This window comes from Hyla sarda, chromosome 3, assembly GCF_029499605.1.
Source record: "Hyla sarda isolate aHylSar1 chromosome 3, aHylSar1.hap1, whole genome shotgun sequence".
NCBI lineage: Eukaryota > Metazoa > Chordata > Amphibia > Anura > Hylidae > Hyla > Hyla sarda.
This window is the reverse complement of record NC_079191.1, coordinates 447,620,613-447,647,683: the sequence shown is the minus strand read 5'-3', so window position 1 is coordinate 447,647,683 and position 27,071 is coordinate 447,620,613. Positions and strand designations below refer to the sequence as shown.

The 27,071-nt window shown below is 40.4% G+C and overlaps 3 non-coding genes across 3 annotated transcripts; all 3 read left to right on the top strand.

Moving 5' to 3' along the window:
• The first annotated feature begins 1,789 nt into the window (after positions 1-1,789).
• LOC130363450 (U7 small nuclear RNA) lies at positions 1,790-1,851 on the top strand. Its single transcript, XR_008891856.1, has one exon. It is a non-coding gene; the product is annotated as a U7 small nuclear RNA (small nuclear RNA).
• An 8,140-nt stretch (positions 1,852-9,991) lies between these two features.
• LOC130363435 (U7 small nuclear RNA) lies at positions 9,992-10,053 on the top strand. Its single transcript, XR_008891843.1, has one exon. It is a non-coding gene; the product is annotated as a U7 small nuclear RNA (small nuclear RNA).
• A 9,592-nt stretch (positions 10,054-19,645) lies between these two features.
• LOC130363434 (U7 small nuclear RNA) lies at positions 19,646-19,707 on the top strand. The gene has a single exon (XR_008891842.1). It is a non-coding gene; the product is annotated as a U7 small nuclear RNA (small nuclear RNA).
• Positions 19,708-27,071: the final 7,364 nt, after the last annotated feature.

Here is a 27,071-nt window from a genome sequence, read left to right as displayed (position 1 = left end):
CCTCCCCAAAAGCGCCCACAGGAATCTCATCATTAACCCCTTAAGGATGCAGGGTTTTTCCGTTTTTGCATTTTCATTTTTTTCTCATCACCTTGTAAAAGTCATAACTCAATTTTGCACATAAAATTCCATATTATGGCTTATATTTTTTTTTGCGCCACCAATTCTACTTCACAGTGACATTAGTCATTTTACCAAAATATCCACGGTGAAACAGAAAAAAAATTAATTGTGCGACAAAATTGAACAAAAAGTGCTATTTTGTAAGTTTTGGGGGCTTCCGTTTCTACGCCGTACATTTTTCGGTATAAATGACACCTTCTTTTTATTCTGTAGGTCCATACGATTAAAATGATCCCCGACTTATATAGGTTTGATTTTGTCGGACTTCTGGAAAAAATCATAACTACATGCACGAAAATGTATACGTTTAAAATTGTCATCTTCTGACCCCTATTATGGACATTTATCAACGGGTTTAGTCAGGTTTTCTTTACTATAATTGTCGCAAAATTGTCGCAACTGCGACTACACGATTTTTCGTGCGACATTTTGACTGGAAAGCGAGAAAAGCAAGTTTTCCAAAAATTAACTACGTAGTAATAATTTTAAAATGGACTACGGGTAGTAAGGTATTTATTAACTGCGACAATCGCAACTGCGCAAAAAAAAGTCGCAACAGGGTTAAAAATGGACTAAATTTACTCCAGCTGAAACATGGAGCAGGAAAAGCTACTACCAAAGTAAAAAAGGAAAAATTGCTGACGTGAAAGAAAATTATCAACAGGCTGAAACCAGGTGATAAATACGTCGCACATAAGCAAAAAAAAAGTAAGGAAAAAATGACTAAAAAAAAGAATACATAAGCAAAGATTGATAAATGTCCCTCTATAACTTTTTTTTTTTCTGCATATGGGCCGGAATGAGGGCTAATTTTTTGCGCCGTGATCTGAAGTGTTTAGCCGTACCATTTCTGTACTGATCGGACTTTTGATTGCTTGATCGTTATTCGTTTTTTCATGATATAAAAAGTGACCAAATATACACTATTTTGGATTTGCAATTTTTTGTCCCACAACAGAGATCTGGACTGGACCTCCACTCACTCTCCTCCCTGTCCAGACAGACCCGGGGGAGCAGGGTAGGAGGCCCCTGATTGGTCAAAGTGCTCATGTGGTTCTCTATGCATCCTCCTGCACAGACAAGATAAACTCTTTATAAGACAATGAGACATATAAGCGCATTCATCAATGGAAATCACAGTATAATAAATTACTAATCATATACATGTAAAACCTGAGCAGACATGATGAAAGGACACCCACCTAACAGGAAAGGTGGACAAGTGTGGTCCACACTTGTTTTTAACCAAAAGCTTTCTACAAACCAACAACATCTGAAGCAGATAAAGATACTATAACCAACAACATATATCACCATTTTATATTCTATTCTTCACCAAACATTTGGGGCTTCTCAGCATTTGCCAAAAAGCTTTTAAACAATCAGTAAAAGAGCTAAAAACACCAATGAGCTGGAGCGTTCTACCCGACCTCCCCTCCCCCGAACACCATCAATATCATGGAGACCACACAACACACATTTCTTATCTGAGGAGAAATCATCACACAATATAAATCTCCTCCAGATAATAGATCAGACAGGGAGAAGATCAGCTGATCCCTTCATATAGAATGATCCGGAAGAGATAAGAAATGTGTGTTGTGTGGTCTCCATGATATTGATGGTGATCGGGGGAGGGGAGGTCGGGTAGAACGCTCCAGGTCATTGGTGTTTTTAGCTCTTTTACTATTTGTTTAAAAGCTTTTTGGCAAATGCTGGGAAGCCCCAAATGTTTGGTGAAGAATAGATTGGGATAACGTTAGGTAATAATTGGAGATTTTTCTAGTGATTTTGATGGAACATATAGATTGTATTAAAGACTGGAGGTGAATATTATACTATTTCTTCTTTACTAGCTCATATGGCAGCAAACAAAGAGATAAAGAAAAAAACAGTGTAATCGTGTGGACAATATATGTGAACAGCCAATCATATTAGGGCAACATCTGATATATGGTAAAGTCCCAACTGAAATATTCTCTTCTCTGTAGCAAAGGTTAAGTATCCAAAATTAGGTAAAGTTCAATGAAGAAAACAGGAACTGGAAGAATAAAACTTGACAACAAAGGATCTATCCAGAAAACGGAATAACAGCAGAAAAAATAAAGAGTAATTCTGCTGAAAAGAGAGAAACTGCAATAAAATGGGAAGGGTAATAGGGAGGGATAATATTCGCCTCCTGTCTTTAATAAAATCTATATTTTCCATCAACAAGACCAGGAAAATCTCCAATTTTATTACAAGACAGGAGACTCATATTATGTATATTTAAAGCTAAACATTAGAAAATACCATAATGTGGAACAATATTAAAATATAATATAAAATATAAGATACAAGCAGAGACGTGAGGAGAAGGTTTAAAATAGAAAGTGCGAAAAGTGAACTCAGAAGACCAATCAGCTGCTTTGAGAAGGTCAGATAAAGAACCTCCAGCCGGGAATACTTTGGTGGACATAGCGCTTCTAGTAGAATGAGCCTGAAAAATCGAAATGTCAGATAAAGACACGATTTGTCTAATCCATCTTACCAGAGTAGGTGAAGAAACTGGGGCGCGTGGTTTACAATATGATAATAGTAATTGAGAGGAAGTAGGAAGTCTAAGGAGTCGATTTTTGTTCATAAACCTGTAAGCAGCAAATAGCACATAAATTAGAATTATGAGGAAAGGCTGGATAAAAAACTGAATGGAAATTGGTTTTTGTACGTCTGTGAATAAAAATTGAACTCCATGAGGTAAGAATTGTCTATGTGAAATATCCAATGCACGGTCGTCAGACAGTCTTTTGAAAGAAATGAGACATAACAGCACGGTCAATGTGAGAGATAAAGGTTTAAGAGAGAGAGAGAATCATTCTCACCAAGAGAGTCTATAAAAGATAAAACTACATAGACATCCCAAGTAGACTGGTATTTAGGTAAGAGAGGTCTCCTGAACTTGATACCTTTCATAAGTCTAAACTAAAGGATGTTTACCCACCGGTAAAGAATCAATAGGAATGTGTTAATAGGATAAAGCTGATCTATAAACATTAATGGTGCGATAGGCCTTTCCAGAATCAAAAGAGGTGGAAAGAAAATTTAAAACGTTAAAGATAGAGGAATGAAAGGGATCCAGATCCCATTGTGAGCACCAATGTACCCAAAGTTTCCAGGCAGATCAGTAAGCTGACTTGGTACCTGGGGCCCAAGCTCCTGATAAGAGTTCTTTAAAAGATTGCAAAAGTTCGAAGAAAGATGAGGAAGGCCCGATATCTGCCATGCAATTAGACACAGAGAATCCGAAAGAACAAGAGGGTGAGGATTCCCTGATGGATCTAAAAGAATTGATTGAAAGCAAGGAAGAAGACAGGATAATCTATGCACATTCCGAGAATCTGAGGGAACAGAGCTTGAGTTGGCCACCAAGGAGTTATGATGATCAGAGTCGATTTCAACATCCAAGTTTGGAGAAGAACTCGTGGAATCATTGCAAAGGGAGGAAACGCATAAAGAATTCCCTGAGGCCAAATTTGACAGAATGCGTCCACTCCTGAAGCTTCTGGATCTGGGCGACAACTTAAAAATTTTGGAAGTTGGCGATTGAGTCGAAATGCGAACAGATCTATTTGAAGGGGACCCCATAGATTGTTGATTTGAGAGAAAATGGAAGGATCCAGATGCCAATCACTGTAATCGGAAAGGAAACGTGAATTCCAATCCGCAACAGAGTTTGAGAGACCAGGAAGGTATTCCGCTTTGAGGTCAATATCCTTGTCCAAGTAGAAATGCCAAAAAATCTTTTGTAATATCAGATAAAATTTTTGATCTTGTGCCACCCAGACGATTGATATACTGAACAGCAGAGATGTCGTCCATCTTCAAGAGGACACAACAATGAGATCTGTCTTTGATAAAACTCTTCAAGGAAAAAAATCCTGCCAGGAGTTCTAAACAATTGATATGTAATGAAGATTCTTCTGTGGATAAAGGATCGCAGCGAGCTCCCCAACCGAGAAGACTCGTATCGGATTCTATAATGAGGTCCGGAAGAGAATGAAAGATGGCTTTTCTATTCCAAGATTCTATGTGGTTTAACCACCAAAGTAATTTGTCCCTTGTTTCGGGAGTAAGAGATATCAAATCCGTATAACCCAGACCTTCTCTCAAGGGTTGAATTTTGAGACGTTGAAGAGCTCTGTAGTGATGGGGAGCCGGAAAAATGGCTTGAATCAAGGCTGAAAGTAGTCCTACAATTCGGGCAATGGCTCTCAAAGATATCATCTGCTTGTGCAGAACAGAATGAGTCTCCCTTCGGATAGTCTTCAACCTCCTGGAAGGAAGACTCAAGGTTGCTAGATTGGTGTTGATCATGAATCCCAAAAACTCTACCTCCCTTGAAGGGGTCAGAACGTTTTTTTTTAAATTGATTAGAAATCCCAAATCCGTCAATAAGGACAGAGTCCAATGCATATGAAGATAACATAGGGAACGAGACTGAGACATAATAAGGATATCGTCTAAGTATATTATTAGACGGACACCTTGACTTCTGAGCATAGCTACTACAGGCTTCATTATTTTTGTGAAGCACCAAGATGCAGAAGCTAAACCGAATGGGAGGCAATTGAATTGCCAAATTAGATTTTTCCATAAAAAACATATATAATCTCTTGAATATGGATGAATCAGAACCGTTATATATGCATCCTTCAAATCTATTTTTATCAGCCAATCTCTGTGGCGTAGTAAATCTCTTAGTAAATGAATCCATTCTGAGGTTGATAACCGGTCTGTAGCCACCATCTTTCTTTTTCCCTAAAAAGATGTTGCTATGAAAGAGATTTGGATGTGGAGAGACCGGAACAATGGCATTTTGTTTTATATAATTCGTCTATTTCTGAGTCTACGAGAAGTCGATCTTCCTTTGAAAATCGGATGGGATGAGGAAGATGTGTTTGAAAGGGAAAACTTACAAATTCTATCTGGAATCCTATAATGGCTTGTAACACCCAAGCATCCGAAGTTATCATGGACCAAACTTGGGAAAAATACTATAATCTGCCTCCTAGAGGAATGTGGGAAAAAGGTGAAAACATTAAACTTACCTGATGAAGGTCTGGACTTGGAAAAGCCACATTGGCCTCTGAGCTTCCATGGTCGTCCTCTATATGGGAAGAATGGAGTTTGATGAAATGGTCCTGTAGAGGTCTGAGGTTTGCTAGAATATGAGGAGCCTCTGAACTGATTACGGTCTGAGTTAGTACGGCCGGGGAAGTGGCCCCTGCCTCCCGACCCTGGTGAAAACCTTCCTCTGGAAAACTGAGGACTGGGCCTTATCTAATGATGAGAATAAGCCCACGTATTTGTTTAACTCTTTAAAGGGTCTTTTGACTCACCTAAATCAGAGTTGGCTAAATGAGTCAGTTGAAGGTCAAGCCTCATTAAAAGCGAATGTCTCCGTTCTGAATAGAGGGCAGCATTAGTGTTGCCAAAAAAGCATATAGCTCTCTGGGTCCAGCCTCGCAAAATAGTCACATCTATGGGTTTATTAGACACTATGGCTTCTTCAGAAAGGTCCATTATCTTTGAGAGAGGTTCCAACACATCCAACAATTTGTCTTGACAGGATTTGAAGGACCTGTCTATACCTTTTTAGGGCTTTTCTCCACTTTCATAATTTATTTGACCAGAGTAGGGTCAATGTTGGGGGTCAGAGTAGTAATGTCAGGCAATGTTGGCCTAGGACATTCAGCGTGCAGTTTGTGTGGAGCCATCTTGTCTAGAGGCTTTTTAAACCAAACTCTTAAATATTGCGCAACATTAGGGTGAGGAACCCATTCACCCGATCTGGGATGTCTGATTTGGGTCAAAATAAGGTATGTCTTTGCAATCAAGAACTTGATCATCAGAGGTATCAGGTAAGGATAAAAGGTCATCTTCAACCTCTGAAATGTCCTCGTATTCTGCATTTTGGCCTGAATCATTATGAACAGACAAGTCAGATGAAGAACCACTAGAGGCTATAACATAAGAATCTGGTTTGTTTCTAACAGATTTATGATCCCGTTTATATGGTTCGTCCTCATGGGTTGAGGGACTAGAGTGTATAGGTAAAACACTGGATATTTTGCTTTGCTTAGCATGCGATTTGAAGGGGTACTCCGGCCCAAGACATCTTATCCTCTATCCAAAGATAAGATGTCTGATCACGGGGGACCCGCCGTTGGGGACCCCTGCAATCTAGCATACAGCATCCACCTGTAACCACTGCAGGAAGCACTGGAGGCTCCAAGTAATATGCCTCCCAACTACGGGGACGGAGTCTCGTGACATCACGACTCCGCCCCATTGTGGCATCACGCCCTGCCCCCTCAATGCAAGTCTATGGGAGGGGGCGTGACGGCCGTCCCCTCCCATAGACTTGCATTTAGGGGGCGGGCAAGATGTCACACGGGGGTGGAGTCGTGACGTCACGATACTCCGACCCCGTGGTAGGGAGGCATAACACTGAGAGCCTCCAGCGCTTCCTGCAGTGCTTACAGGTGGATGCTGCATGCTAGATTGCAGGGGTCAACAGGATAGGGGATAAGATGTCTTGGGGCCGGAGTACCCCTTTAATATGAGATACTTGATCCCTTACGTCCTTAGAGCGTTTCTTGGACACATTATCCGAGGGATCGTCTTGAGAGTGATGCCTCTTATGTGACACCTTACCAATGTACTCATCCGCTGACCAATAAGTATCAGAAGGATTAGACATATGAGGTCTAAAGGATTTTTGATGGGCAGACTGGGACATAGCGGCTGCTACGGATTTTCCTATAGAGTCCTGTATAGAGGACATAGCATGTTTGACAGCAGAATGAATAGATTTATTATTAGATAATTTGTTATCCTCATTAACATATGGGACTTCTTTGATGTCAGTCACAGGAATGTCCAAGTCATCAGAGGCCATATTGAAATAAATAAATATATAAGACCTATCTATAAAAATCAATAATATCAATAAATATATATATAAATATTAATAATAATAAATATAATCAAATAAATAGGTAAAATATATATACTTACATTTTTTTTTAATCAATAAATAGATGTAAGGATATATATATATATTGATATATATGAAAAGACCTGAATTATTCTTACCAATAAGGGGTCTTAATATACAATGGATGTAATGTATATATCTTTTTGACCAGACAGGGGCAGCAGTGCGACGATGCAGAGGCTCTGGTGGCAAATGCGAGATCTAGAGCGTAACAGCTAATAAGCAGCTGCGCAACAGATCTCGCGAGACCGCCGGAGAAAATAAAGTGCGTCACCAGTGTAACGGACGATAGTAGAAGATAGGAGAGGGCGCGCGCACGGAGCAACGCTAATAACGGCGAAACCAAGCGAGTATGAAAAAGGGGGGGGGAGAGATGTATATAAATGTTTAATTAAATATGAAAGTGTAAATAGGGGAATATAAATGGGGAAAGAAAAGACAATGTGATAAGAACGGCAATGAGGAAAGAGAGAATCACGAGGAGGCAATAATGAAATATGATAAGAAATAAAATATAAGATAATGAGAAGTAATGGATAAGACACCAACATATATAAATATATATATATGTATATATACAAGGATTAAAATAAGAATAAATAAATATTTAAATAATTAAATAAACAAATATATACAAAATAAAAAGAAATTAAAGAAAAAACATAATTAAATACAATATATATGAATAAATGTAGAGAAAATCTTCCATCAACTTTACTCATGAAATGAGCAGCAAAGAAGATATTTCAGTTGGGACTTTACCATATATTAGATGTTGCCTTAATATGATTGGCTGTTCACATATTTTGTACGCATGATTACGCTAAGTTATTGGTCACTACACTGTTTTTTCTTTAACCCTTAGTTTGCTGCTATATGAGCTACTAAAGAAGAATTAGCATAATATGAGCCTCCAGTCTTGTAATAAAATCTGACAATCCTGTGAATGAGGGGGTTGGGACAGTTGTCTGATATTAAGTCTTATAGGCCCCTGTCCAGTAATCCCACCAAACAGGTCTGCACTGAGTTGGAGCATCTTGTGGGTTTCAGAGTGAGTCAGGGTCACATGACAATGAAATAAGCAGATGACATCAATGTCAAGTGCCCTATAATAACTACATATCACTCACTTCTCAAAATCCACAAAGATGTCTCCCCACAAAAGCGCCCACAGGAATCTCATCATTAAACAAACATTTTTGTGAATTGGTAGATTCAAGGTTACAAGCATCGGTGCCCTTAATGCCAGGACATCAGGAGTGTTCATGCTGCTATGGATCCCAAACCCTGGACAGAAGGGATGACATGGATAACTGTCGATGTTTTTGCGTTATACTCACTCATCCCACATGGGGAGGACATTTTGGTGTTGAAGTAGTTTCTTTCGTATACCCTCCATACTCCACTTCTATGGACACAAAGCTCTCCCCCTCTCTCGCCAACATATATATATATATATATATATATATATATATATGTGTTGGTGGAAGAGGAAGTTTTTGCCAGAAATAGACTTTCAGACAATTTCATGTGGTATGACCGGTATATTGACGGGGGGAGTTTGACATTGGTAGGGGATGTGACTCAAGGCAAAATACTTACCTCTACTTATAGAAAAGAAATGGTAACCAATTCCATCTTACTGGCTAACTCCTGTCATCTGGATCATGTGGTCAAAAATCTTCTGGTTTGGGAGATGATCGGAGCCCGAAGAAACTGCACCACAAATGAGGACTCTGACAGGGAGGTGAGGAAAATGACAGCACGATTGGAGAGTAGAGGTTATAAAAAATGGCCCGTTATAGGGGTTCTCTGCAGCTAAACATCCCATTGCCTATCGAAAGGACAGGGGATAAGATGTCTGATTGTGGGGGTACCGCTGCCAGGGCCTCTCGTGAGCTCCCACAGCACCCAGCATTCTAAACAAACTTCAGGTTCCTGCGGCAGTGGTCATGATGTCACAGCCTCACACCCTCACACAGCAGACTGGTGTCTGGACAGACTTGATGGATGAACAGGTCGGCGGGATCCTGTGAAGGGTGATGTCACTTAGGAATAAAGCTGGTTGTAGCAATTGGGTCTCTTAGTCCTCGTGTGATGAGGTACAAGTCCCACAACAGAGATCTGGACTGGACCCCCACTCACTCTCCTCCCTGTCCAGACAAACCTGGGTAGGAGGCCCCTGATTGGTGAAAGTGCTCATGTGGTTCTCTGTGCATCCTCCTGCACAGACAAGATAAACTCTTTATAAGACAATGAGACATATAAGAGCATTCATCAATGAAAATCACAGTATAATAAATTACAAATCATATACATGGAAAACCTGCACAACCATGATGAAAGGACACCCACCTAACATGATACGTGGACAAGTGAGATCCACACTGGGGCACCACAAAGATATCCCTTGTTTTTAACCAAAAAAACTAAGAAGCCTTCTAAAAACCAACAACACATCAATCACAGACATCACAATTTCATATTCTATTTTTCACCAAACATTTGGGGCTTCTCAGCATTTGCCAAAAAGCTTTTCAACAAATAGTAAAAGAGCTAAAAAACACCAATGACCTGGAGCGTTCTACTCGACCTCCCCTCCCCCGATCACCATCAATATCATGGAGACCACACAACACACATTTCTTATCTCTTCCGGATCCTTCTATATGAAGGGATCAGCTGATCTTCTCCCTGTCTGATCTATTATCTGGAGGAGATTTATATTGTGTGATGATTTCTCCTCAGATAAGAAATGTGTGTTGTGTGGTCTCCATGATATTGATGGTGATCGGGGGAGGGGAGGTCGGGTAGAACGCTCCAGGTCATTGGTGTTTTTAGCTCTTTTACTATTTGTTTAAAAGCTTTTTGGTAAATGCTGAGAAGCCCCAAATGTTTAGTGAAGAATAGATTGGGATATTGTTGTGTAATAACCTGACAATCCTGTGAATGAGGTGGTTGGGAAAATTGTCTGATATTAAGTCTTATAGTCCCCAGTCCAGTAATCCCACCAACCAGTACTGCACTGAGTAGGAGCATCTTGTGGGTTTGGGAGTGAATCAGGGTCACATGACAATGAAATAATCAGATGATATCAAGTGCCCTATAACCCCTACATATCACTCACTTCCCAAAATCCACAAAGATGTCTCCTCCCCAAAAGCGCCCACAGGAATCTCATCATTAACCTCTTAAGGATTCAGGGTTTTTCTGTTTTTGCATTTTCATTTTTTTCTCATCACCTTGTAAAAGTCACAACTGATAAATTTTGCACATAAAATTCCATATTATGTTTTTTTTTTTTTTTTTGCGCCACCAATTCTACCTCACAGTGACATTAGTCATTTTACCAAAATATCCACGGTGAAACGGAAAAAAAATTAATTGTGCTACAATATTTTGTAAGTTTTGGGGGCTTCTGTTTCTACGCCGTATATTTTTCGGTAAAAATGTCACCTTCTTTTTATTCTGTAGGTCCATACGGTTAAAATGATCCCCTACTTATATAGGTTTGATATTGTCATACTTCTGGAGAAAATCATAACTACATGCAGGAAAATGTATACATTTAAAATTGTCATCTTCTGACCCCTATAACTTTGTTATTTTTCTGCATATGGGCCGGAATGAGGGCTAATTTTTTGCGCCATGATCTGAAGTGTTTAGCGGTACCATTTTTGTACTGATCGGACTTTTGATCGCTTGTTATTCATTTTTTCATGATATAAAAAGTGACCAAAAATACACTATTTTGGATTTGGGATTTTTTGTCCCACAACAGAGATCTGGACTGGACCTCCACTCACTCTCCTCCCTGTCCAGACAGACCCGGGGGAGCAGGGTAGGAGGTCCCTGATTGGTCAAAGTGCTCATGTGGTTCTCTGTGCATCCTCCTGCACAGACAAGATAAACTCTTTATAAGACAATGAGACATATAAGAGCATTAATCAATGGAAATCCCAGTATAATAAATTACAATTCATATACACGTAAAACCTGAACAGACATGATTAAGTGACACCCACCTGACAGGAAAGGTGGACAAGTGTGATCAACACTGGGGCACCACACAGATATCACACTTGTTTTTAACCAAAAGCTTTCTACAAACCAACAACATCAGAAACAGATAAAGAAACTATAACCAACAACATATATCACCATTTTATAGTCTATTCTTTACCAAAAAGCTTATAAACAAATAGTAAAAGAGCTAAAAACACCAATGACCTGGAGCGTTCTACCCGACCTCCCCTCCCCCGATCACCATCAATATCAAGGAGACCACACAACACACATTTCTTATCTGAGGAGAAATCATCGCACAATATAAATCTCCTCCAGATAATAGATCAGACAGGGAGAAGATCAGCTGATCCCTTCATATAGAAGGATCCGGAAGAGATCAGAAATGTGTGTTATGTGGTCTCCATGATATTTATGGTGATCGGGGGAGGGGAGGTCGGGTAGAACGCTCCAGGTTATTGGTGATTTTACCTCTTTTACTATTTGTTTAAAAGCTTTTTTTGGGGGGCAAATGCTGAGAAGCCCCAAATGTTTGGTAATAATTGGAGATTTTTTTTTAGTGTTTTTGATGGAAAATATAGATTTTATTAAAGACCAGAGGTGAAGATTATGCTATTTCTTCTTTACTAGCTCATATGGCAGCAAATAAAGGGATAAAGAAAAACAAAGTTTAATCATATGTACAATATATGTGAACAGCCAATCATATTAGGGCAACATCTGATATATGGTAAAGTCCCAACTGAAATATCTTCTTCTCTGTAGCGAAGGTTAAGTATCCAAAATTAGGTAAAACAGGAACTGGAAGAATATAACTTGACAATGAAGGATCTATCCAGAAAACGGAATAACAGCAGAAATAATAAAGAGTAATTCTGCTGAAAAGAGAGAAACTGCGATAAAATGGGAAGGGTAATAGGGAGGGATAATATTCTCCATCAACAAGACCAGGAAAATCTCCAATTTTATCACAAGACTGGAGACTCATATTATGTATATTTAAAGCTAAACATTAGAAAACACTATAATGTGGAACAATATTAAAATATAATATAAAATATAAGATACAAGCAGAGACGTGAGGAGAAGGTTTAAAATAGAAAGTGCGAAAAGTGAACTCAGAAGACCAATCAGCTGCTTTGAGAAGGTCAGATAAAGAACCTCCAGCCGGGAATACTTTGGTGGACATAGCGCTTCTAGGAGAATGAGCCTGAAAAATCAAAATGTCAGATAAAGACACGATTTGTCTAATCCATCTTACCAGAGTAGGTGAAGAAACTGGGGCGTGTGGTTTACAATAAGATAATAGTAATTGAGAGGAAGTAGGAAGTCTAAGGAGTCGATTTTTGTTCATAAACCTGTAAGCAGCGAATAACACATAAATTAGAATTATGAGGAAAGGCTGGATAAGAAATAAAATGGAAATTGGTTTTTTTACGTCCGTGAATAAAAAAATTGAACTCCATGAGGTAAGAATTGTCTATGTGAAATATCCAATGCACGATCATCAGACAGTCTTTTGAAAGAAATGAGACATAACAGCACGGTCAATGTGAGAGATAAACATTTAAGAGAGAGAGAATCATTCTCACCAAGAGAGTCTATAAAAGATAAAACTACATAGACATCCCAAGTAGACTGGTATTTAGGTAAGGGAGGTCTCCTGAACTTGATACCTTTCATAAGTCTAAACTAAAGGATGTTTACCCACCGATAAAGAATCAATAGGAATGTGATAATAGGATAAAGCTGATCTATAAACATTAATGGTGCCATAGGCCTTTCCAGAATCGATAGAGGTGGAAAGAAAATTTAAAATGTTAAAAATAGAGGAATGAAAGGGATCCAGATCCCGTTGTGAGCACCAATGTACCCAAAGTTTCCAGGCAGATCGGTAAGCTGACTTGGTACCTGGGGCCCAAGCTCCTGATAAGAGTTCTTTAGAAGACTGAGAAAGTTCGAAGAAAGATGAGGAAGGCAGATGCAGAGAATCCGAAAGAACAAGAGGGTGAGGATTCCCTGATGGATCTAAAAGAATTGATTGAAAGCAAGAAAGACGAAGGTAATCTATGCACATTCTGGGAATCTGAGGGAACAGAGCTTGAGTTGGCCACCAAGGAGTTATGATGAACAGAGTCGATTTCAACATCCAAGTTTGGAGAAGAAGTCGTGGAATCATTGCAAAGGGAGGAAATGCATAAAGAATTCCCTGAGGACAAATTTGACAGAATGCGTCCACTCCTGAAGCTTCTGGATCTGGGTGCCAACTGAAAAATGTTGGAAGTTGGCGATTGAGTCGAGATGCGAACAGATCTATTTGAAGGGGACCCCATAGATTGTTGATTTGAGAGAAAATGGAAGGATCCAGATGCCAATCGCTGTAATCGGAAATGAAACGTGAATTCCAATCCACAACAGAGTTTGAGAGACCAGGAAGGTATTCCGCTTTGAGGACAATATCCTTGTCCAAGCAGAAATGCCAAAATCTTTTGTAATATCAGATAAAATTTTTGATCTTGTGCCACCCAGACGATTGATATACTGAACAGCAGAGATGTCGTCCATCTTCAAGAGGACACAACAATGAGATCTGTCTTTGATAAAACTCTTCAAGGAAAAAAATCCTGCCAGGAGTTCTAAACAATTGATATGTAATGAAGATTCTTCTGTGGATAAAGGATCGCAGCGAGCTCCCCAACCGAGAAGACTCGTATCGGATTCTATAATGAAGTCCGGAAGAGAATGAAAGATGGCTTTTCTATTCCAAGATTCCATGTGGTTTAACCACCAAAATAATTTGTCCCTTGTTTCGTGAGTAAGAGATATCAAATCCGGATAACTCAGATCTTCTCTCAAGGGTTGAATTTTGATATGTTGAAGAACTCTGTAGTGATGGGGAGCCGGAAAAATGGCTTGAATCAAGGCTGAAAGTAGTCCTATGATTCGGGCAATGGCTCTCAAAGACATCATCTGCTTGTGCAGAACAGAATGAATTTCCCTTCGGATAGTCATCAACCTCCTGGAAGGAAGACTCAAGGTTTCTAGATTGGTGTTGATCATGAATCCCAAAAACTCTACCTCCCTTGAAGGGGTCAGAACGGATTTTTTAAAATTGATTAGAAATCCCAAATCCGTCAATAAGGACAGAGTCCAATGCATATGAAGATAACATAGGGAACGAGACTGAGACATAATAAGGATATCGTCTAAGTATATGATCAGACGGACACCTCGACTTCTGAGCATAGCTACTACAGGCTTCATTGTTTTTGTGAAGCACCAAGATGTGGAAGCTAAACCGAATGGGAGGCAATTGAATTGCCAAATTAGATTTTTCCATAAAAACATATATAATCTCTTGAATATGGATGAATTAGAACCGTTAGATATGCATCCTTCAAATCTATTTTTATCAGCCAATCTCTGTGGCGTAGTAAATCTCTTAGTAAATGAATCCCTTCCATTTTGAAGTGTTAATACTTCACAAAATTGTTTAAAATTCTGAGGTTGATAACCGGTCTGTAGCCACATCTTTCTTTTTCACTAAAAAGATGTTGCTATGAAAGAGATTTGGATGTGGAGAGACCGGAACTATGGCATTTTTTTTATATAATTCGTCTATTTCTGAGTCTACGAGAAGTCGGTCTTCCTTTGAAAATCGGATGGGATGAGGAAGATGTGTTTGAAAGGGAAAACTTACAAATTCTATCTGGAATCCTATAATGGCTTGTAACACTCAACCATCCGAAGTTATCATGGAGCAAACTTGGGAAAAATACTATAATCTGCCTCCTAGAGGAATGTGTGAAAAAGGTGAAATCATTAAACTTACCTGATGAATGTCTGGACTTGGAAAAGCCACATTGTCCTCTGAGCTTCCATGGTCGTCCTCTATATGGGAAGAATGGAGTTTGATGAAATGGTCCTGTAGAGGTCTGAGGTTTGTTAGAATATTAGGAGCCTCTGAACTGATTACGGTCTGAGTTAGTACGGCCGGGGAAGCGGCCCCTGCCTCTCCTGGCCCTGGTGAAAACCTTCCTCTGGAAAACTGAGGAATGGGCCTTATCTAATGATGAGAATAAGCCCACGTATTTGTTTAACTCTTTTATAAAAGATTCCCCAAAGAGCAAAAGGCTCTTTTGACTTGAGTTGGCTAAATGAGTCAGGGTCAAGCCTCATTAAAAGCGAACGTTTCCGTTCTGAATAGAGGGCTGCATTAGTGTTGCCAAAAAACAGCATATAGCTCTTTTGATCCAGCCTCACAAAATAGTCACATCTATGGGTTTATTAGACACTATGGCTTCTTCAGAGAGGTCCTTTATCTTTGAGAGAGGTCCCAACACATCCAACAATTTGTCTTGACAGGATTTGAAGGACCTGTCTATACCTTTTTAGGGCTTGTCCCCGCTTTCCTAATGTATTTGACCAGAGTAGGGTCAATGTTGGGGGTCAGAGTAGTAATGTCAGGCAATGTTGGCCTAGGACATTCAGTGTACAGTTTGTGTGGAGCCATCTTGTCTAGGGGCTTTTTAAACCAAACTCCTAAATATTGCGCAACATTAGGGTGAGGAACCCATTAATCCGACCTGGGATGTCTGATTTGGGTCAAAATAAGGTATGCCTTTGCAATCAAGAACTTGATCATCAGAGGTATCAGGTAAGGAAAAAAGGTCATCTTCAACCTCTGAAATGTCCTCGTATTCTGCATTTTGGCCTGAATCATTATGAACAGACAAGTCAGATGAAGAACCACTAGAGACTATAACATAAGAATCTGGTTTGTTTCCAACAGATTTATGATCCCGTTTATATGGTTCGTCCTCATGGGTTGAGAGACTAGAGTGTATAGGTAAAACACCAGATATTTTGCTTTGCTTAGCATGCGATTTGAAGGGGTACTCCGGCCCAAGACATCTTATCCACTTTCCAAAGGATAGGGGATAAGATGTCTGATCACGGGGGACCCGCCGCTGGGGACCCCTGCAATCTAGCATGCAGCATCCACCTGTAAGCACTGCAGAAAGCGCTGGAGGCTCCAAGTCTTATGCCTCCCAACTACGGGGACAGAGTCTTGTGACGTCACGCCACGCCCCGCCCCCTCAATGCAAGTCTATGGGAGGGGGCGTGAAGGCCGTCCCCTCCCATAGACTTGCATTTAGGGGGCGGGCATGATGTCACACAGGGGTGGAGTCGTGATGTCACGATACTCCGTCCCCGTGGTAGGGAGGCATAACACTTGGAGCCTCAAGCGCTTTCTGCAGTGCTTACAGGTGGATTCTGCATGCTAGATTGCAGGGGTCCACAGCGGTGGGTCCTCCGTGATCAGACATCTTATCCCCTATCCTTTGAATAGGGGATAAGATGTCTTGGGGCCGGAGTACCCCTTTAATATGAGATACTTGATTCCTTACGTCCTTAGAGCGTTTCTTGGACACATTATCCGAGGGATCGTCTTGACAGTGATGCCTCTTATGTGACACCTTACCAATGTACTCATCCGCTGACCAATAAGTATCAGAAGGAGTAGAAAGGATTTTTGATGGGCAGACTGGGACATAGCGGCTGCTACGGATTTTGCTATAGAGTCCTGTATAGAGGACATAGCATGTTTGGCAGCAGAATGAATAGATTTATTATTAGATCATTTATGTGATCCTCATTAACATATGGGACTTCTATGATGTCAGTCACAGGAATGTCCAAGTCATCAGAGGCCATATTGAAATAAATAAATATATAATACCTATCTATAAAAATCAATAATATCAATAAATATATATAAATATTAATAATAAATATGATCAAATAAATAGGTAAAATATGAATACTTAAATTTTTTTTTATCAATAAATAGATGTAAGGATATATATATATATAGATATATATGAAAAGACCTGAAATATTCTTCCCAATACGGGGTCTTAATATACAATGGATGTAATGTATATATATTTTTGACCAGACAGGGGCAGCAGTGCGACGATGCAGAGGCTCTGGTGGCAAATGCGAGATCTAGAGCGTAACAGCTAATAAGTAGCTGCGCAACAGATCTCGCGAGACCGCCGGAGAAAATAAAGTGCATCACCAGTGTAACGGACGATAGTAGAAGATAGGAGAGGGCGCGCGCACGGAGCAACGCTAATAACGGCGAAACCAAGTGAGTATGAAAAAGGGGGGGGAGATGTATATAAATGTTTAATTAAATATGAAAGTGTAAATAGGGGAACATAAATGGGGAAAGAAAAGACAATGTGATAAGAACGGCAATGAGGAAAGAGAGGATCACGAGGAGGAAATAATGAAATATGATAAGAAATAAAATATAAGATAATGAGAAGTAATGGATAAGACACCAACATATATAAATATATATATGTATATATACAAGGATTAAAATAAGAATAAATAAATATTTAAATAATTAAATAAACAAATATATACAAAATAAAAAGAAATTAAAGAAAAAACATAATTAAATACAATATATATGAATAAATGTAGAGAAAATCTTCCATCAACTTAACTCATGAAATGAGCAGCAAAGAAAATATTTCAGTTGGGACTTTACCATATATTAGATGTTGCCTTAATATGATTGGCTGTTCACATATATTTTGCGCATGATTACACTAAGTTATTGTGCACTACACTATGTTTTTTCTTTAACCCTTAGTTTGCTGCTTTATGAGCTACTAAAGAAGAATTAGCATAATACGAGCCTCCAGTCTTGTAATAAAATCTGACAATCCTGTGGATGAGGTGGTTGGGACAGTTGTCTGATATTAAGTCTTATAGGTCCCTGTCCCGTAATCCCACCAAACAGTACTGCACGGAGTTGGAGCATCTTGTGGGTTTGGGAGTGAATCAGGGTCACATGACAATGAAATAAGCAGATGACATCAAGTGCCCTATAACACCTACATATCACTCACTTCCCAAAATCCACAAAGATGTCTCCCCACAAAAGCGGCCTATTGTCACAGGAATCTCATCATTAAACGCACATTTTTGTGAATTGGTAGATTCAAGGTTACAAGCATCGGTGCCCTTAATGCCAGGACATCAGGAGTGTTCATGCTGCTATGGATCCCCCTGGACAGAAGGGATGACATGGATAACTGTCAATGTTATTGCGTTATACTCACTCATCCCACATGGGGAGGACATTTTGGTGTTTAAGTAGTTTCTTTCGTATACCCTCCATACTCCACTTCTATGGACACAAAGCTCTCCCCCTCTCTCGCCAACATATATATATATATATATATATATATATATATGTGTGTGTGTTGGTGGAAGAGGAAGTTTTTGCCAGAAATAGACTTTCAGACAATTTCATGTGGTATGACCGGTATATTGACGGGGGGAGTTTGACATTGGTAGGGGATGTGACTCAAGGCAAAATACTTACCTCTACTTATAGAAAAGAAATGTCAACCAATTCCATCTTACTGGCTAACTCCTGTCATCTGGATCATGTGGTCAAAAATCTTCCGGTTGTGGAGATGATCGGAGCCCGAAGAAACTGCACCACAAATGAAGACTCTGACAGGGAGGGGAGGGAAGTGACAGCACGATTGGAGAGTAGAGGTTATCAAAAAAGGCCGGTTATAGGGGTTCTCTGCAGCTAAACATCCTATCGCCTATCGAAAGGACAGGGGATAAGATGTCTGATTGTGGGGGTACCACTGCCAGGGCCCCTCGTGAGCTCCCACAGCACCCAGCATTCTAAACAAACTTCAGGTTCCTGCGGCAGTGGTCGTGATGTCACAGCCACACACCCTCACACAGCGGACTGGTGTCTGGACAGACTTGATGGACGAACAGGTCGGTGGGATCCTGTGAAGGGTGATGTCACTTAGGAATAAAGCTGGTTGCAGCAATTGGGTCTCTTAGTCCTCGTGTGATGAGGTACAAGTCCCACAACAGAGATCTGGACTGGACCCCCACTCACTCTCCTCCCTGTCCAGACAGACCCGGGGGAGCAGGGTAGGAGGCCCCTGATTGGTCAAAGTGCTCATGTGGTTCTCTGTGCATCCTCCTGCACAGACAAGATAAACTCTTTATAAGACAATGAGACATATAAGTCCATTCATCAATGGAAATCACAGTATAATAAATTACAAATCATATACATGTAAAACCTGAGCAGACATGATGAAAGGACACCCACCTAACAGGGAAGGTGGACAAGTGAGATCCACACTGCGTTCTACCCGACCTCCCCTCCCCCGATCACCACCAATATCATGGAGACCACACAACACACATTTCTTATCTCTTCCGGATCCTTCTATATGAAGGGATCAGCTGATCTTCTCCCTGTCTGATCTATTATCTGGAGGAGATTTATATTGTGTGATGATTTCTCCTCAGATAAGAAATGTGTGTTGTGTGGTCTCCATGATATTGATGGTGATCGGGGGAGGGGAGGTCGGGTATAACGCTCCAGGTCATTGGTGTTTTTAGCTCTTTTACTATTTGTTTAAAAGCTTTTTGGTAAATGCTGAGAAGCCCCAAATGTTTGGTGAAGAATAGACTGAGATATTGTTGTGTAATAACCTGACAATACTGAGAATGAGGTGGTTGGGACAGTTGTCTGATATTAAGTCTTATAGTCCCCTGTCCAGTAATCCCACCAACCAGTACTGCACTGAGTTGGAGCATCTTGTGGGTTTGGGAGTGAATCAGGGTCACATGACAATTAAATAATCAGATGATATCAAGTGCCCTATAACCCCTACATATCACTCGCTTCCCAAAATCCACAAAGATCTCTCCTCCCCAAAAGCGCCCACAGGAATCTCATCATTAACCTTTTAAGGATTCAGGGTTTTTTTGTTTTTGCATTTTCATTTTTTTCTCATCACCTTGTAAAAGTCATAACTCAGTTTTGCACATAAAATTCCATATGATGGCTTTTTTTTTTTTGCGCCACCAATTCTACTTCACAGTGACATTAGTCATTTTACCAAAATATCCACGGTGAAACGGAAAAAAAAATTAATTGTGCTACAATATTTTGTAAGTTTTGGGGGCTTCTGTTTCTACGCCGTACATTTTTCGGTAAAAATTTTACCTTCTTTTTATTCTGTAGGTCCATACAGTTAAAATGATCCCCTACTTATATTGGTGATTTTGTCGTACTTCTGGAAAAAATCATAACTACATGCAGGAAAATGTATACATTTAAAATTGTCATCTTCTGACCCCTATAACTTTTTTATTTTTCTGCATATGGGCCGGAATGAGGGCTAATTTTTTGCGCCATGATCTAACATGTTTAGCGGTACCATTTTTGTACTGATCGGACTTTTGATCGCTTGTTATTCATTTTTTCATGATATAAAAAGTGACCAAAAATACACTATTTTGGATTTGGGATTTTTTGTCCCAAAACAGAGATCTGGACTGGACCTCCACTCACTCTCCTCCCTGTCCAGACAGACCCGGGGGAGCAGGGTAGGAGGCCCCTGATTGGTCAAAGTGCTCATGTGGTTCTCTGTGCATCCTCCTGCACAGACAAGATAAACTCTTTATAAGACAATGAGACATATAAGCGCATTCATCAATGGAAATCCCAGTATAATAAATTATAATTCATATACACGTAAAACCTGAACAGACATGATTAAGTGACACCCACCTGACAGGAAAGGTGGACAAGTGTGATCAACACTGGGGCGCCACACAGATATCACACTTGTTTTTAAACAAAAGCTTTCTACAAACCAACAACATCTAAAACAGATAAAGATACCATAACCAACAACATATATCACCATTTTATATTCTAAAATTCACCTCCGACCTCCCCTCCCCCGATCACCATCAATATCATGGAGACCACACAACACACATTTCTTATCTAAGGAGAAATCATCAAACAATATAAATCTCCTCCAGATAATAGATCAGACAGGGAGAAGATCAGCTGATCCCTTCATATAGAAGGATCCGGAAGAGATCAGAAATGTGTGTTGTGTGGTCTCCATGATATTGATGGTGATCGGGGGAGGGGAGGTCGGGTAGAACGCTCCAGGTCATTGGTGGTTTTTTTTTTTTTTTTTTTTTTTTTTTTTTTTTAAAGCTCTTTTACTATTTGTTTAAAAGCTTTTTTTGGGGGGCAAATGCTGAGAAGCCCTAACTGTTTGGTAATAATTGGAGATTTTTCTAGTGTTTTTGATGGAAAATATAGCTTTTATTAAAGACCAGAGATGAAGATTATGCTATTTCCCAGAGATAAAAAAATAAAAACAAAGTGTAATCATATTAGGGCAACATCTGATATATGATAAAGTCCCAACTGAAATATTCTCTTCTCTGTAGCGAAGGTTAAGTATCCAAAATTAGGTAAAACAGGAACTGGAAGAATAAAACTTGACAATGAAGGATCTATCCAGAAAACGGAATAACAGCAGAAAAAATAAAGAGTAATTCTGCTGAAAAGAGAAAAACTGCGATAAAATGGGAAGGGTAATAGGGAGGGATAATATTCGCCTCCTGTCTTTAATAAAATCTATATTTTCCGTCAACAAGACCAGGAAAATCTCCAATCTCCTAAAGAATCAATAGGAATGTGATAATAGGATAAAGCTGATCTATAAACATTAATGGTGCATTAGGCCTTTCCAGAATCCAAAGAGGTGGAGAGAAAATTTCAAACGTTAAAGATAGAGGAATGAAAGGGATCCAGATCCCGTTGTGAGCACCAATGTACCCAAAGATTCCAGGCAGATCGGTAAGCTGACTTGGTACCTGGGGCCCAAGCTCCTGATAAGAGTTCTTTAGAAGATTGAGAAAGTTTGAATAAAGATGAGGAAGGCCCGATATCTGCCATGCAATTAGACGCAGAGGGGGAGATTTATCAAGCTCTTTATACTGGTTTTTCTCTTCTAAATTTGTCGCATGAAAAGTCACAGTCTATTTTTGTGCGACTTTTCTGCGACTTTTGCTGTAGAGGATTTTTAGTCCATGATGCATGCTTGTCTATTTTAGACAGAAAAATGCATTGGTGCTGAATTTATCAAGTGCGACTTTTGTGCGACAAGTCGCATCTGCCCAAAATACGCTGAAATGTCAGACCATGCTGGAGCAGGTCTAAATGCAGTTTAAGCTGTAGATCCTGAAGTCTGTGCACAGAATTTATCAAGGGCTGTGAGACCTTTGATAAATTAGGTGCACAGTAGACAGGAGACTACCACGTACGCTGGTCTATAAGCATACCCAGAATAGACTAGATTAGTAAATGTCCCCCAGAGAATCCGAAAGAACAAGAGGATGAGGATTCCCTGATGGATCTAAAACAATTGATTGAAAGCAGGGAAGAAGACAAGGGTAATCTATGCACATTCTGGGAATCTGAGGGAACAGAGCTTGAGTTGGCCACCAAGGAGTTATGATGATCAGAGTTGATTTCAACATTCAAGTTTGGAGAAGAAGTCGTGGAATCATTGCAAAGGGAGGAAACACATAAAGAATTCCCTGAGGCCAAATTTGATGGAATGCGTCCACTCCTGAAGCTTCTGGATCTGGGAGACAACTGAAAAATTTTGGAAGTTGTCGATTGAGTCGAGATGCGAACAGATCTATTTGAAGGGGACCCCATAGATTGTGCATTTGAGAAAAAATGGAAGGATCCAGATGCAAATCACTGTAATCGGAAAGGAAACGTGAATTCCAATCCGCAACAGAGTTTGAGAGACCAGGAAGGTATTCCGCTTTGAGGACAATATCCTTGTCCAAGCAGAAATGGCAATAATCTTTTGTAATATCAGATAAAAATTTTCGATATTGTGCCACCCAGACGATTGATATACTGAACAGCAGAGATGTCGTCCATCTTCAAGAGGACACAACTATGAGATCTGTCTTTGCTAAAACTCTTCAAGGAAAAAAATCCTGCCAGGAGTTCTAAACAATTGATATGTAATGAAGATTCTTCTGTGGATAAAGGATCGCAGCGAGCTCCCCAACCGAGAAGACTCGTATCGGATTCTATAATGAGGTCCGGAAGAGAATGAAAGATGGCTTTTCTATTCCAAGATTCTATGTGGTTTAACCACCAAAGTGATTCGTCCCTTGTTTTGTGAGTAAGAGATATCAAATGCGTATAACTCAGACCTTCTCTCAAGGGTGGAATTTTGAGACGTTGAAGAGCTCTGTAGTGATGGGGAGCCGGAAAAATGGCTTGAATCAAGGCTGAAAGTAGTCCTACGATTTGAGCAATGGCTCTCAAAGACATCATCTGCTTGTGCAGAACAGAATGAATTTCCCTTCGGATAGTCTTCAACCTCCTGGAAGGAAGACTCAAGGTTGCTAGATTGGTGTTGATCATGAATCCCAAAAACTCTACCTCCCTTGAAGGGGTCAGAACGGATTTTTTGAAATTGATTAGAAATCCCAAATCCGTCAATAAGGACAGAGTCCAATGCATATGAAGTTAACATAGGGAATGAGACTGAGACATAATAAGGATATCGTCTAAGTATATTATTAGACGGACACCTCGACTTCTGAGCATAGCTACTACAGGCTTCATTATTTTTGTGAGAAGCACCAAGATGCGGAAGCTAAACCGAATGGGAGGCAATTGAATTGCCAAATTTGATTTTTCCATAAAAAACATATATAATCTCTTGAATATGGATGAATCAGAACCGTTAGATATGCATCCTTCAAATCTATTTTTATCAGCCAATCTCTGTGGCGTAGTAAATCTCTTAGTTAATTAATCCATTCTGAGGTTGATAACCGGTCTGTAGCCACCATCTTTCTTTTTCACTAAAAAGATGTTGCTATGAAAGAGATTTGAATGTGGAGAGACCGGAATTATGGCATTTTTTTGATATAATTCATCTATTTCTGAGTCTACGAGAAGTCGATCTTCCTTTGAAAATCGGATGGGATGATGAAGATTTGTTTGAAAGGGAAAACTTACAAATTCTATCTGGAATCCTATAATGGCTTGTAACATCCAACCATCCGAAGTTATCATGGAGCAAACTTGGGAAAAATACTATAATCTGCCTCCTAGAGGAATGTGAGAAAAAGGTGAAAACATTAAACTTACCTGATGAAGGTCTGGACTTGGAAAAGCCACGTTGGCCTCTGAGCTTCCATGGTCGTCCTCTATATGGGAAGAATGGAGTTTGATGAAATGGTCCTGCAGAGGTCTGAGGTTTGTTAGAATATGAGGAGCCTCTGAACTGATTTCGGTCTGAGTTAGTACGGCCGGGGAAGCGGCCCCTGCCTCCCGACCCTGGTGAAAACCTTCCTCTGGAAAACTGAGGACTGGGCCTTATCTAATGATGAGAATAATTCCACATATTTGTTTAACTTTTTTATAAAAGATTCCCCAAAGAGTAAAGGGTCTTTTGACTCACCAAAATCAGAGTTGCCTAAATGAGTCAGTTGAGGGTCAAGCCTCATTAAAAGTGAATGTCTCCATTCTGAATAAAGGGCAGGATTAGTGTTGCCAAAAAAGCATATAGCTCTCTTGATCCAGCCTCACAAAATAGTCACATCTATGGGTTTATTAGACACTATGGCTTCTTCAGAAAGGTCCATTATCTTTGAGAGAGGTCCCAACACATCCAACAATTTGTCTTGACAGGATTTGAAGGACCTGTCTATACCTTTTTAGGGCTTTTCCCTGCTTTCATAATGTATTTGACCAGAGTAGGGTCAATGTCGGGGGTCAGAGTAGTAATATCAGGCAATGTTGGGGGTCAGAGTAGTAATGTCAGGCAATGTTGGGGGTCAGAGTAGTAATATCAGGCAATGTTGGGGGTCAGAGTAGTAATATCAGGCAATGTTGGCCTAGGACATTCAGCGTGCAGTTTGTGTGGAGCCATTTTGTCTAGGGGCTTTTTAAGCCAAACTTTTAAATGTTGCGCAACATTAGGGTGAGGAACCCATTAATCCGACCTGGAATGTCTGATTTGGGTCAAAATAAGGTGTCTTTGCAATCAAGAACTTGATCATCAGAGGTATCAGGTAAGGATAAAAGGTCATCTTCAACCTCTGAAATGTCCTCGTATTCTGCATTTTGGCCTGAATCATTATGAACAGACAAGTCAGATGAAGAACCACTAGAGGCAATAACATAAGAATCTGGTTTGTTTCCAACAGATTTATGATCCCGTTCATATGATTCATCCTCATGAGTTGAGAGACTAGAGTGTATAGGTAAAACACCGGATATTTTGCTTTGCTTAGCATGCGATTTGAAGGGGGTACTCCGGCCCAAGACATCTTATCCCCTATTCAAAGATAAGACATCTTATCACGGGGGACCCGCCGCTGGGGACCCCTGCAATCTAGCATGCAGCATCCACCTGTAAGCACTGCAGGAAGTGCTGGAGGCTCCAAGTCTTATGCCTCCCAACTACGGGGACGGAGTCTCGTGACATCACGACTCCGCCCCCATGTGGCATCACGCCCCGCCCCCTCAATGCAAGTCTATGGGAGGGGGCGTGACGGCCGTCCCCTCCCATAGACTTGCATTTAGGGGGCGGGCATGATGTCACACGGGGGTGGAGTCGTGACGTCACTATACTCCGTCCCCGTGGTAGGGAGGCATAACACTGAGAGCCTCCAGCGCTTCCTGCAGTGCTTACAGGTGGATGCTGCATGCTAGATTGCAGGGGTCAACAGGATAGGGGATAAGATGTCTTGGGGCCGGAGTACCCCTTTAATATGAGATACTTGATCCCTTACGTCCTTAGAACGTTTCTTGGACACATTATCCGAGGGATCGTCTTGATAGTGATGCCTCTTATGTGACACCTTACCAATATACTCATCTGCTGACCAATAAGTATCAGAAGGAGTAGAAATATGAGGTCTAAAGGATTTTTGATGGGCAGACTGGGACATAGCGGCTGCTACGGATTTTGCTATATAGTCCTGTATAGAGGACATAGCATGTTTGACAGCAGAAGGAATAGATTTATTATTAGATCATTTATGTGATCCTCATTGGCAAATGAGGTTTAATGTGGATAAATGTAAAGTTCTGCATCTGGGTACTAATAACCTGCAGCGTCGTATGTCTTAGGGGGGCTGTGTATATAGTGGGGGGGCTGTGTATATAGAGGGGGGCTGTGTATATATAGAGGATGGTAATAACAGCTCTGTTTCTATCTTTGCAGATGACACCAAGCTTTGTAGCATGGTACAGTCTATAGAGGATGTGTATATAGAGGGGGGGGGCTGTGTATATATAGAGGGGGGCTGTGTATATAGAGGAGGTGTATATAGAGGGGGGCTGTGTATATAGAGGAGGTGTATATAGAGGGGGGCTGTGTATATAGAGGGGGCTGTGTATATAGAGGGGGGGCTGTGTATATAGAGGGGGGCTGTGTATATAGAGGAGGTGTATATAGAGGGGGGCTGTGTATATAGAGGAGGTGTATATAGAGGGGGGCTGTGTATATAGAGGAGGTGTATATAGAGGGGGGCTGTGTATATAGAGGGGGCTGTGTATATAGAGGGGGGGCTGTGTATATAGAGGGGGGCTGTGTATATAGAGGAGGTGTATATAGAGGGGGCTGTGTATATAGAGGAGGTGTATATAGAGGGGGGCTGTGTATATAGAGGAGGTGTATATAGAGGGGGGCTGTATATATAGAGGGGGGCTGTGTATATAGAGGGGGGGCTGTGTATATAGAGGGGGGCTCTGTATATAAAGGATGTGTATAGGTTACAAGATGACTTGGATAGACTAAGTGTCTGGGCCTCCACTTGGCAAATGAGGTTCAATGTGGATAAATGTAAAGTTATGCATCTGGGCACTAATAACCTGCAACGTCGTATGTCTTAGGGGGGCTGTGTATATAGAGGGGGGGCTGTGTATATAGAGGGGGGCTGTGTATATAGA